Here is a 12,121-nt window from a genome sequence, read left to right on the forward strand (position 1 = left end):
CCTGGTAGTCGTGTCTTTGTGTCAGTTCGGGGGATGCGTGCGGGGGGCGGGGCCAGAGCGAGCGTGCATTGCGTGAGGGGGGCGGGGCGTGGCCGAGTTGCCAATACGTGCAGGGTGCCGGGGCGAGAGGCCAATCCGTGTGGGGGGCGGAGCCTGTGCGAGCGGCCGGCCAATCAGTGTGGGGGGGGAGCCAGGGCGAGCGACCAATCCGTGCGGGGGGCGGGGCCATGGCGAGGCCAGTGACCAATCTGCTTTGTGTCACCGTAAGGACACAATTTTGGAGCAAGACAGACAGACAGACAGACAGATAGACAGACAGACAGACAGACAGAATAAGGCAATTATATATATAGATATATATATATATATATATATATATATATATATATATAATTGTCTTATTCTGTCGGTCTGTCTGTCTGTCTGTCATGCTCCGAAATTGTGTCCTTACGGTGACACAAAGCTGATTGGCCACTGGGCTCGCCATGGCCCCGCCCCCCCACACGGATTGGCCTCTCGCCCCGGCTCTCTGCAGGCCCCGCCCCCCTCACGCAATGCACGCTCGCTCTGGCCCAACTGACACGGAGCTCCGATTCCCAGGTGAGTATACACACACACATCAGATCACACTCACTCTCACACACACCTCACACATCACAACATGCTGGGATATCGCTTGCTTCTACACCGGCTCCGTCAGGATCCCGGCAGCGCCAGACATAACCTTGCGATGCTGGGATCTTGACGGAGGCCGTGAAAGCTGGTAACCATTATACACATCGGGTAACTAAGGTCCCTTAGTTACCCGATGTCTATCATAGTTACCAGTGTACACCGGCTCACACTCACTCTCACACACACCTCACACACACATCACATCGCATCCACACATCAAGGTCCTGCAGCTGCGGAACATACACACACATAACAGCACACACACACACACATACACACACAAATCAGATCACACTCACACACACCTCACACATCACATCGCATCCAAATACTCACAACATCCTGGGATATCGCTTGCTTCTCGGCGGCGATACTGTGCTTTTGTGAGCTTCCAGGACCTGCCGGGGGATCACATGGCCAGAAGCATGTGATATCCCCGGATGTTGTGAGTATCAGCGCGTATGTGCAATATCGTCAGTGTGTGTGTCTTTGTGTGTGAGTGTATGCGATCGGGTGTGTGTGAGTGTATGCGATCGGGTGGGTGTGAGTGTATGCGATCGGGTGGGTGTGAGTGTATGCGATCGGGTGTGTGTGAGTGTATGCGATCGGATCTGTGAGTGTCGGCAGAGGAGCACGGCGTGCTGGAGGAGGCTGAGAGGACAGAGGCTGATCCTGGGGAAGGCTGGGATGGGGAGGCTGATGCTGGACACGGAGAGGCTGATGCTGGGGACAGAGAAGCTGATGCTGAGGACAGAGAGGCTGATGCTGGGGACAGAGAAGCTGATGCTGGGGACAGAGAGGCTGATGCTGGGGACAGAGAGGCTGATGCTGGAGACAGAGAGGCTGATGCTGGGGACAGAGAGGCTGATGCTGGGGACAGAGAGGCTGATGCTGGGGACAGAGGCTGATGCTGGGGACAGAGACGCTGATGCTGGGGACAGAGAGGCTGATGCTGGGGACAGAGAGGCTGATGCTGGGGACAGAGGCTGATGCTAGGGACAGAGAGGCTGATGCTGGGGACAGAGAGGCTGATGCTGGGGACAGAGAGACTGATGCTGGCGACAGAGAGGCTGATGCTGGGGACAGAGAGGCTGATGCTGGAGACAGAGAGGCTGATGCTGGGGACAGAGAGGCTGATGCTGGGAGGAGAGAGGCTGATGCTGCAGGTAGAGTGGCTGATGCTGGCGCAGCATGGCGGATGGAGCACCTTTGGGAGTGCGCAGCATGGCGGATGGAGCACGTTTGGGAGTGCGCAGCATGGCGGATGGAGCACGTTTGGGAGTGCGCAGCATGGCGGATGGAGCACGTTTGGGAGTGCGCAGCATGGCGGATGGAGCACGTTTGGGAGTGCGCAGCATGGCGGATGGAGCACGTTTGGAAATGCGCAGCATGGCGGATGGAGCACGTTTGGGAGTGCGCAGCATGGGGGATGCAGCACGATGGGGAGTGCGGAGTATGGCGGATGGAGCATGTTTGGGAGTGCGCAGCATGGAGGATGCAGCACGATGGGGAGTGCGGAGTATGGCGGATGGAGCACGTTTGGGAGTGCGCAGCATGGCGGATGGAGCACGTTTGGAAATGCCCAGCATGGCGGATGGAGCACGTTTGGGAGTGCGCAGCATGGGGGATGCAGCACGATGGGGAGTGCGGAGTATGGCGGATGGAGCACGTTTGGGAGTGTGCAGCATGGCGGATGGACCACGTTTGGGAGTGCGCAGCATGGCGGATGGAGCACGTTTGGGAGTGCGCAGCATGGGAGATGGAGCACGATGGGGAGTGCGCAGCATGGAGGATGCAGCACGATGGGGAGTGCGGAGTATGGCGGATGGAGCACGTTTGGGAGTGCACAGCATGGCGGATGGACCACGTTTGGGAGTGCGCAGCATGGCGGATGGAGCACGTTTGGGAGTGCGCAGCATGGGAGATGGAGCACGATGGGGAGTGCGCAGCATGGCGGATGGAGCACGTTTGGGAGTGCGCAGCATGGGGGATGGAGCACGATGGGGAGTGCGCAGCATGGCGGATGGAGCACGTTTGGGAGTGCGCAGCATGGCGGATGGAGCACGTTTGGGAGTGCGCAGGATGGGAGATGGAGCACGATGGGGGGTGCGCAGCATACGGGATGGAGCACGATGGGGAGTGCGCTGCATGGGGGATGGAGCACGATGGGAAGTGCACACCTCCCCCCAACACACACGCGCGCACTACACAACACACCACACCACACACACACACTGGGAACCACAAACAACTGCCCTACACAGACACCCACACACACAGACAACGCTGCACACACAAATATACGCACATACCGCACAACACGCACATTGCAAAAAACATACCTCCCCCCAAAACACACCACACACACACAAACTGCGCAACACACACACAACGCTACAGACACACAGCGCTCCACAAACAACGCAACACACAAACAACACCGCTCTCACCCCCCATCACACCCAGACAACACCCAGAACATGTACAGCGCCCTACACAAACACTTGGTAACTACACACAACAACATCTATATATATATATATATATATATATATATAACAAAAATCATACATGAACTACACAATACGTAAATTCTAGAATACCCGATGCGTAGAATCGGGCCACCTTCTAGTATATATATATATATATATATATTTACATATATATATATATATATATATATATATATATACGTATATATATATATATATATATATATATATATATATATATATATATATATATACGCAGTATATATATATATATATATATATATATATATATTTACATATATATATATATATATATATATACATATATATATATATATATATATACGCAGTATATATATATATATATATATATATATATATGCATATCTATATATATATAATATACTTATTTATTTATAGTTTTACGTTTAATTTTCCTGAAGATACAACAGCATGACATGATTTTACATTACAATGCCACAAAAGGGGCAGTTGATACTCTAGATCACCTCATAGGCACTTACACCTGTAAACACAAAACAAATCGGTGGCCAATTGTTGTTTTTTTTACAACATTCTTGTTGTGTCGGCATACAATGCATTTGTGTTATGGTATGAAATAGACCCAAAGTGGAACAAAAATAAAATATATAAAAGAAGAATTTTTATAGGCGAGTTGAGTAAATCATTGATTAGCTTATATAGCGAAGAAAGAAAAGTAACACCCAGAGATGATGGAATTGCATCCTTTGTCCGCAGGATCCAACAGAATGCTAAACTATGTGAACTAACGGCTTCCACCAGCACTGCTACGATACCCACGGCCTCCACCAGCACTGCTACGATACCCACGGCCTCCACCAGCACTGCTACGATACCCACGGTCTCCACTAGCACTGCTATGATACCCACAGTCTCCCCCAGCACTGCTACGATACCCACGGTCTCCACCAGCACTGCTATGATACCCACGGTCTCCACCAGCAACGCAACCAACTCAAACGGAAAGAATGTGCCTTCTGTCCAACATCAAGTAATCACAAAATAAATGTGATATGTTGTGGTTGTGCAAAGCACTTACTGTATGCAAAAGACATGTAAATTATACTTGTGACTAATGTAAACAGTAAATTTAGCACCGCGAACTTTATTTACCATTTTATATTTGTTCTTTTTTTTAAAACATATCTACATACAGTTTGATGTTATTAGTTATAGTTTCAAGTTATATAATGAATATTTTTTTATGTGCAATTTGCATGAATATTGCAATAAGGCCATATACTGTAACTTTTTTTTACACAAAAAATAATTTATTTATTTTTTCATTTTTTATTTATAAACCTCCATGTTCACATACAGTATAATAATGCAACAGGTATTCAAATAAATCACTTAAATTAGCTAAAAATGAAGACTTTAATAGGTCCGGTAAAAATAACCGGAACATAAGTGTATAGTAGACCCGAACAGAACAGCAGGGTTAAATTATCTACAGTATCTATCTATCTATCTATCTATCTATCTATCTATCTATCTATCTATCTGTCTGTCTGTCTGTCTGTCTGTCTGTCTGTCTATCTATCTATCTATTTGTCTGTTATTGCACATGTTTAAAACATGAAAAAAAACATTAATTTTAGTGTCATGCATTTTTTACCTATACGAATCACACGGATGTCACACGAATGACACAATGATAACACATATGTACACAAAGTTGGCCACATTGATGAAAACAGAACGTGCAATACATGCATTTTTTATCAAACGTGTAAAAGGGAGCCTTATGGAGCAGATGATAGTGCCATTTGTTTCTTACATTACTAGAATCATTTAGAGACCACATTTCTAAAAGTGTAAATGCTTTAAGGTTTAATATATCAGTGTCCTTTACGGTTAAAAGTGGGAATTCACATCACAGATATTTAAGGCATATTGGCACAATGACATTTCCAGGAGGGATTTTCCGGTCGTTGATTCCTATATTATTCCCAATTACCCTTACCCGGTATCAATAATACACGGACACTGCTGGCGACTTGGTAAAAAATGGCCACAGCAGCCCTTTATTGCCTATTGTTTACACACTAACACAAGGGGGCGCCGTCCAACGGGCGTCCCCAACATTTAACAATAGGTAATATCATAATAATAATAATACAGTACGTAATACAATACGTAACCCTGGGTAGGCCCGGTCCAGAAACCACCTTCCACCACCAAAACATGATCCCTGGCCGCAACACACACCGGGCCTGCAAGATCCTTGTAACCGGAGCCACTATATCCTTCAAGTGACTCTCCAATCAAATAACATTATCCGTTAAACCGCCTCTGGACCAGACCTACCCCCGCCATAAGTCCGGTCCAGAAGCCATACCCCACCACCAGAACACAATCCCTGGCCGCAACACACCGACCCAGAGATACGAGGCATTAATCACCTACGGATCAATACCCCAACCTTGCAGGACCCCATGCCTGCAAGATCCCTGTAACCAAAGCCACTGTATTCCGCAAGTGACTCTTCAATCACACAAACCGTCAGAAAAACACGATCCCTGGCCGCAACACACCGACCCAGAGATACGAGGCATTAATCACCTACGGATCAATACCCCAACCTTGCAGGACCCCATGCCTGCAAGATCCCTGTAACCAAAGCCACTATATCCTACAAGTGACCCTTCAATCACACAACCGTCAGAAACACAATCCCTGGCTGCAACACACCGACCCAGAGATGGGGGCATTAATCACCTACGGATTAAACCCCCCCCCAAGAAGCATCAAGTATCAACCGTGTCTCAAAACCTTACATTCCTCTTTACCTCCAACTCAATATTATCCCCGGCTGCAACCTCCAGCCCAGAGATATGAGGCATCAATCACCTACGGATCAATCCCCCATGTGCATAACAGTAACTGTGACCTCAAAAACCTTAAAGCCCGTTAGCGACTTTAATCCAACAACATCCCCGAGCTGCAACCAGACCAGAGATAAGAGGTATTAATCGCCTACGGATCAAAACCCCTATGCCTTGCAGAACCACGTGCTTGCACTGCACTTGGATCCAGAACCATGACCCCAACCAGTGACTCCTCCTGCGATTACCATTTCACCAAAATGGATCACTGACCATAACAATGGTCCCATATTTAAATGAGGTAAAAGTCACCAAAGGAGTAATACCCTTACCCAAACCAAAAACACCCGTACTTTCAATTACCTATCACCTGGGACCCTATAGCCACCTGTGACTCTCTGGCAACCATCAACTCCTTAATATATAATCCTTGGCAACAACCCTGACCCATATATAAGGCATTGATCACCAACGGAGCAATACCTCCTCCCTGCAGACAACCTTGTACCTGCAGATCACCAGTAACCGGAGCCACTGTACCTTCCCTAGTGGCTCTCCATTCAAACACCAGTAACAATTAGAGCTCCTCTGGACCAGACCTACCCCCGCTGCTGTGACAAAGGACATAATCCCCATTACTTATGCTGACCATACACATATACATCATACACATCATATACATATACATATATTCCCACATTACCCCCATCTTATTCACCCACTTACAAGAATCCCAAATGACAATATACATCAAAATCCACATAGAAATCTCTTTTCTTTCGTTTTTTGTTTTTTTTTTTATTATTATTATTTTATACACGACACTTTCTCCAATCCTTTCTTTTCTCATTTTTTTTTTTTTTGTAATGGCTCTTAAAATTGAATAATTATACATGCATATAAACACACCAATAATAACAATACACAATAGAAGGGAGGGTGGGTGGGAAGCTGTCATCCAGGAAATGCAAGAGGAGGTAATGGACTCCCACCTCCTATTATATACACCATAAAGCTCCCTCCTTTTCCTTCCACCACACTCCACCCCCTAACCAATCACCTTCTTTTCCTCATTGCTAAACGAACCAACACTGTTTAACCCCATCAACTCCCTACCCTCCGTGCTGTCATGTCGCCCCTACACCCTATGGGTTCCATGGCTTTCTTGAAAGTGGTTCAAACATGCAGGATATAAATCCTAATCGATTTTTGGTTCCCCAAGTTCCTGTTCCTTCTGGTATGGTGGCTATTGGAGATACATGCTTCATGCCACACAGCTAGGTCAATAAATTTGTGGATGAAGGGCCACCACATCAAAACCCTGTCATGGCCAGCCCAATCTCCAGACCTGAACCCAATTGAAAACTTCTGGAATGTAATCAAAAGGAAGATGGATAGTCACAAGCCATCAAACAAAACAGAACTGCTTAAATTATTGCACCAGGAGTGGCATAAGATCACCCAAAAGCCATGTGAAAGACTGGTGGAAAGCATGCCAAGATGCATGAAAGCTGTGATTAAAAATCATGGTTATTCCACAAAATATTGATTTCTGAACTCTTCCTGAGGTAAAACATTAGTCTTATTGTTTCTAAATGATAATGAACTTGTTTTCTTTGGATTATTTGAGGTCTGAAAGAAATACATTGTTTTGTCATTTTGACCTTTTCTCATTTTCAGAAAATAAATATAATTTATTGTTTGGAAACTCGGAGACATGTTGTCAGTAGTTTATAGAATAAAAGAACAATTTACATTTCACTCAAAAATAGACCTATAAAGAGAAAAATCAGAAAAACTGCAGTGGTCTCTTAAGTTTTTCCAGAGCTGTATGTGCGACGCTTTGCATTTATTCCTATAGAAGCTACAGAAGTAGGCGCACATGCTTAGGCATGAATGTCTCCAAAGGCAATACTACATAATTGCATACAATACATGTTCTAAATTCTTTATTTTTATCTCCCAATTCCTCTGCTACATTTATACCTTAAATATGAGTTACATATCAACTCAAAAGTAACGATAAAAGAAGGGAAAGAAAAAGACTTACTATACCTGTCACAGCTTCCAAGCTGCTGAGCTTCAATGACCCGTATATGATTGATAACAGCAAGCAATGCCTGTTTACCCTTTGATCCTCCCAGAATACTGTCAGTCTTCCTCAGATACTAATCTCTGATAAGTGAGCTTCTACATGACAACTGCTAATTGTAACTCCACCTATATCTACCTCTGCCTGCAGTACCAGCTAATTCTCCTGTAACTTATTGGATACATACAGTGTATACATGCATACAGTGTATCACACAAGTGAGTAGACCCATTATTGTGATTATTTTATTACATTTTTTCATGGGATAACACTGTAGATATGACACTTTGATACAATGTAAAGTAATCAGTGCACAGCTAGTATAACGGTGTAAATTTGGTGCTCCCTCTAAATGACTCAACACAACCATTCACCGCCCAACCTGTTTTCACCTTCATGATCGGGCCATTTTGTTCAATTCTGACCAGTGTCACTTTATGGTCTTATAAATCAGGAACGTTTTAATGGATTCCAGTAATTCTGAGATTGCTTTTTTTTTTTTGGTGACATATCATACTTTATGATAGTGGTAAAATTAGGGTGATATATTTTGCATTTATTTTTGAAAATACTGGATATTTGGTGTACATTTTTAAAATTTTGCAATTTTTAAACTTTTAGGCTATGTGACCACGCTGCGGAAAATGCACGGATTTTGCCACGGATTTCTCGCGGAAAAGCCGCGGATTTTCCAGAAATCTGCAGCACAGCTACTCCACAGCCATTTCTATGACATTTGGGAAATGCTGTGCCCACGCTGCGGATTTTTCCGCAGCGGAAATCGTGCGGATTTTCATGTGGAAAAATCTGCAGCATGTCAATTATTGTTGCGGATTTCTCCGCAGGGTCCCATATACTTACCTGCCTCACCGGAGTCACTTTCTCCGTCCGGTGTACAGGAGCGCGGTGAATCCAGGTACAGGAAAGAAGAGGTGGGCGGAGCCTGCACGAGATCCGGTCATGTGACAGCCGGAGCTAGTTCAGGCCCGCCCACCTTCTTCTGCAGACGCTGAGAGAGTGACCCAGCCGCCGGAAAGCGAGGTGCTGCATGATGGAGGCAAGTATGAACTCCCCCGATCACTGCAGCACTTGTTCTGCATTGAGGATGCAGTGCCGAAGCCAGGGTACTATATCCTCAATGCAGAATGCCCACACCATATCCGCAGGACATTCCGCAGCATGGAAGCAGACAGAAGTTGTGGTGCTGTTTCCTGGGAGCACCTGCGGAATGTCCTGCGGATATATCCGCAGGACACTGTCCCCGTGGGCACATAGCCTTAATTTGTATGCTCTTAAACCAGAGAGCAATAGTTAATAAATAACATTTCCCACATATCTGCTTTACAACAGCATATTTTTTTAAACAATTTTTTTTTAGAATGTTTTAGAATGTTAGAAGGGTTCAGATTTTATCAGCAATTTCCTATTTTTTCAACAAAATTTACAAAATCATTTTTTAGAGACCACACCACATTTGAAGCGTTGAGAGACCTAGGTGACAGGAAATACTCAAAAGTGACACCACTCTAAAAACTGCACTTCTCAAAGTACTCAAAGCCACATTCAGGAAGTTCATTAACCCTTTAGGTGCTTGAAAGGAACTAAAGCAACGTGGAAAGAAAAATTAAAAAATTTACTTTTTCCCACAAAAATGTTACTTTAGCCACAAATTTTGCATTTTCACAAAAGTAACAAGAGAAAATGCACTGTATAATTTGTTGTGCAATTTCTCCTGAGTAAATAAATACCCCACATGTAGTGGAAATCTACTGATTTCGCACAAGGCAGGGCTCATAACGGAAGGAGTACCACTTTAATTGTAATTATATAGCGCAAAATTAGCTAGAATAAATAGTAGACACCATGTCGCATTTAGAGAGCCCATGATGTGCCTAAACACTGGCTCCATTTTGGAAACTAGAATCCCTCATGGAATTTATCTATATGTTTGCTGAGCATTTTGAAGCCCCAAGTACTTCACAGAAATTTATAACGTTGAGACCTGAAAATAAACTAAATAATTTTTACCACAAAAATGTTGCTTTAACCCCAAATCTTTTATTTTCACAAGAGTGACAGGAGAAAATACACCATATAATTTGTTGTGCAACTTCTCCTGAGTACGCTGATACCTCATATTTGGAGGAAATTAACTGTTTGGGCGCAAGGCAGGGCTTGAAAAGGAAGGAGCACCATTTGATTTTTGAATGCAAAATTAGTTAAAACCATTGGAGGATGCCATGTCGCATTTGGAAAGCCCCTGATTTGCCTAAGTAGAGCAGTTCCCTCACAAGTGACCCCATTTTGGAATCTGGACTAATCATGGAATGTATCTAGATGTTTGGTGGGCACATTAAACCCCAGGTGTTTCAAAGAATTTTATAACATTGAACCATAAAAATGAAAAAATATTTTTTTATCACAAAAATGTTGCCTTAACTCCAAATCTTTCATTTTCACAAGTGTAACAAGAGAGCGTGTACCGCCCCACTCTCAGCAGCAGATCTGCTCGAATCCGGACCTTCTATGGGTGGCTCGAGGGTCTCCGGACCCGGGGGTCTCGCGGTCACTTCGATCAAAAGGGGGGGGTTATAGTGGTGGTGGATGTAGGACGTATATGTACGGGCTGAGCCGTATTAAGTTCGTGACGCCACCAACGGTGTGTGGTGAGGTTGGACACCACCGCTGCAGTTACGGGGCACCCGGGGAGATGAAATGCAGCAAGTTGTTAACCCCTCCATGGGCAGGGATGGTGAAGGAATTACACGAGTCTCTAGTATACCAAGGTGATGGTGGTCGGTGCCCGCAGCCGGCTGCGTTCTGGTCCCCCACCCGGCTGGTGGTCTCTCTCTTTTTCCTGCACCTTTGTAAGATGGTGGACTGCCTGTGCTTGCAACTTCAGGAGTCCGCTCCCGGCTGGATGTGGCCTAAGGAGCCCTTGCCCGCAGACGCTGGCCCGTGGGATCTCTGAGCCCTGGCGGTGGCCTTTTATTCCCCTCGGTGGGCTGTTGTCTTCTAATCGGGACTTTGGGTGGGACAGGACCTCTAGTCCTGGCCTCAGTCGGTAGATTAACCGGTTCCAATCGCTTCTGGTCCCGACTTCAGGGTTCGAGTACCCCCCCCTGTGTGCTCCGGTTTCCGAGTCGGTACCGGCGGGCCACTACCCTGTCCCGGTCCTCCTCGGTTCCACCAAGCCGTCTTCCCGGCTCCTGCAGACAGAGACCACCATCTGCCTCCCAGCTACTGGCACCAGGGCTCCTACCCTGGTGCCGTTCAATTTGGGGTATTCGCCTCTGCTGGACCTGCACCCAGCTCCAGCCCACACTCCTCTCCATCTTGAACTCTAATAGAATATGTTTACTTTCCCGCCCCCAGGCTGTCTAGACTCCTTGGTGGGCGTCTTCCAACCGCCTGGTACTGCCCCCTGGTGTGTCCATCTAGCCGTGAGGGGGGTGACTAGGATTTTGAAGGTTGGCTGATGTCACCTGTGAGGGAAAGGTGTAGTGCAGGGGCCTATCTGTGACTTCCTGGCCCAGCCAGGGCGTCACAAACACACCATAGATCGACATGCAAGTAGTGTTACAGCCACGGAGATTGATAAGTATGTCCTTCTTTAACCATTTTGCATCCTATTTTTTTTCTTGTTACAATAATTTCCCTGACCAATCACAGCTATGGCTGTTATGACTCTGTAAGTGCCCCCAGCCTAAAAGCTTTCTGATTGGCTTCTCGACAACCTTTCAACAAGCTTTATTAGATTGACAAACCCGACCAGGAACCGAACGTACAGTGAAAAGGTATTTGGTACAGACCTCGAACTTTATAGCTGAGGTTCGCTCACTCCTATGCATGATTTTATTGTATCTGATGTATAAACTGAATTTTACTGCTGAAAATACTTATATATACCAAAGAATGGATATGTGGGTTATTTATATCTGATCTATTCCTTGACATGAATTCCTCTATGAAAAATAATTAATGTGAAAGTA

The 12,121-nt window shown here is 45.5% G+C and overlaps 1 protein-coding gene across 4 annotated transcripts in view; it reads right to left on the minus strand.

The window, feature by feature from the left end:
- Positions 1 to 12,121, minus strand: part of LOC142296905 (alpha-1,4-N-acetylglucosaminyltransferase-like) — a 263,521-nt gene that overhangs the window by 97,092 nt on the left and 154,308 nt on the right. Inside the window, exon 1 of one of the 4 annotated variants that reach the window (XM_075341013.1) lies at positions 8,093 to 8,177. The exons of 2 other annotated variants lie outside the window; for them this stretch is intronic. The gene's annotated coding sequence lies outside the window, so the exon portion shown is untranslated. Of the gene's footprint in view, positions 1 to 8,092; positions 8,178 to 12,121 lie in introns of those variants that run through there. One more of the 4 variants, XM_075341016.1, reaches the window with a different exon arrangement.

The sequence above is a fragment of the Anomaloglossus baeobatrachus genome, chromosome 3 (assembly GCF_048569485.1).
Source record: "Anomaloglossus baeobatrachus isolate aAnoBae1 chromosome 3, aAnoBae1.hap1, whole genome shotgun sequence".
In the NCBI taxonomy this organism is placed as follows: Eukaryota; Metazoa; Chordata; class Amphibia; order Anura; family Aromobatidae; genus Anomaloglossus; species Anomaloglossus baeobatrachus.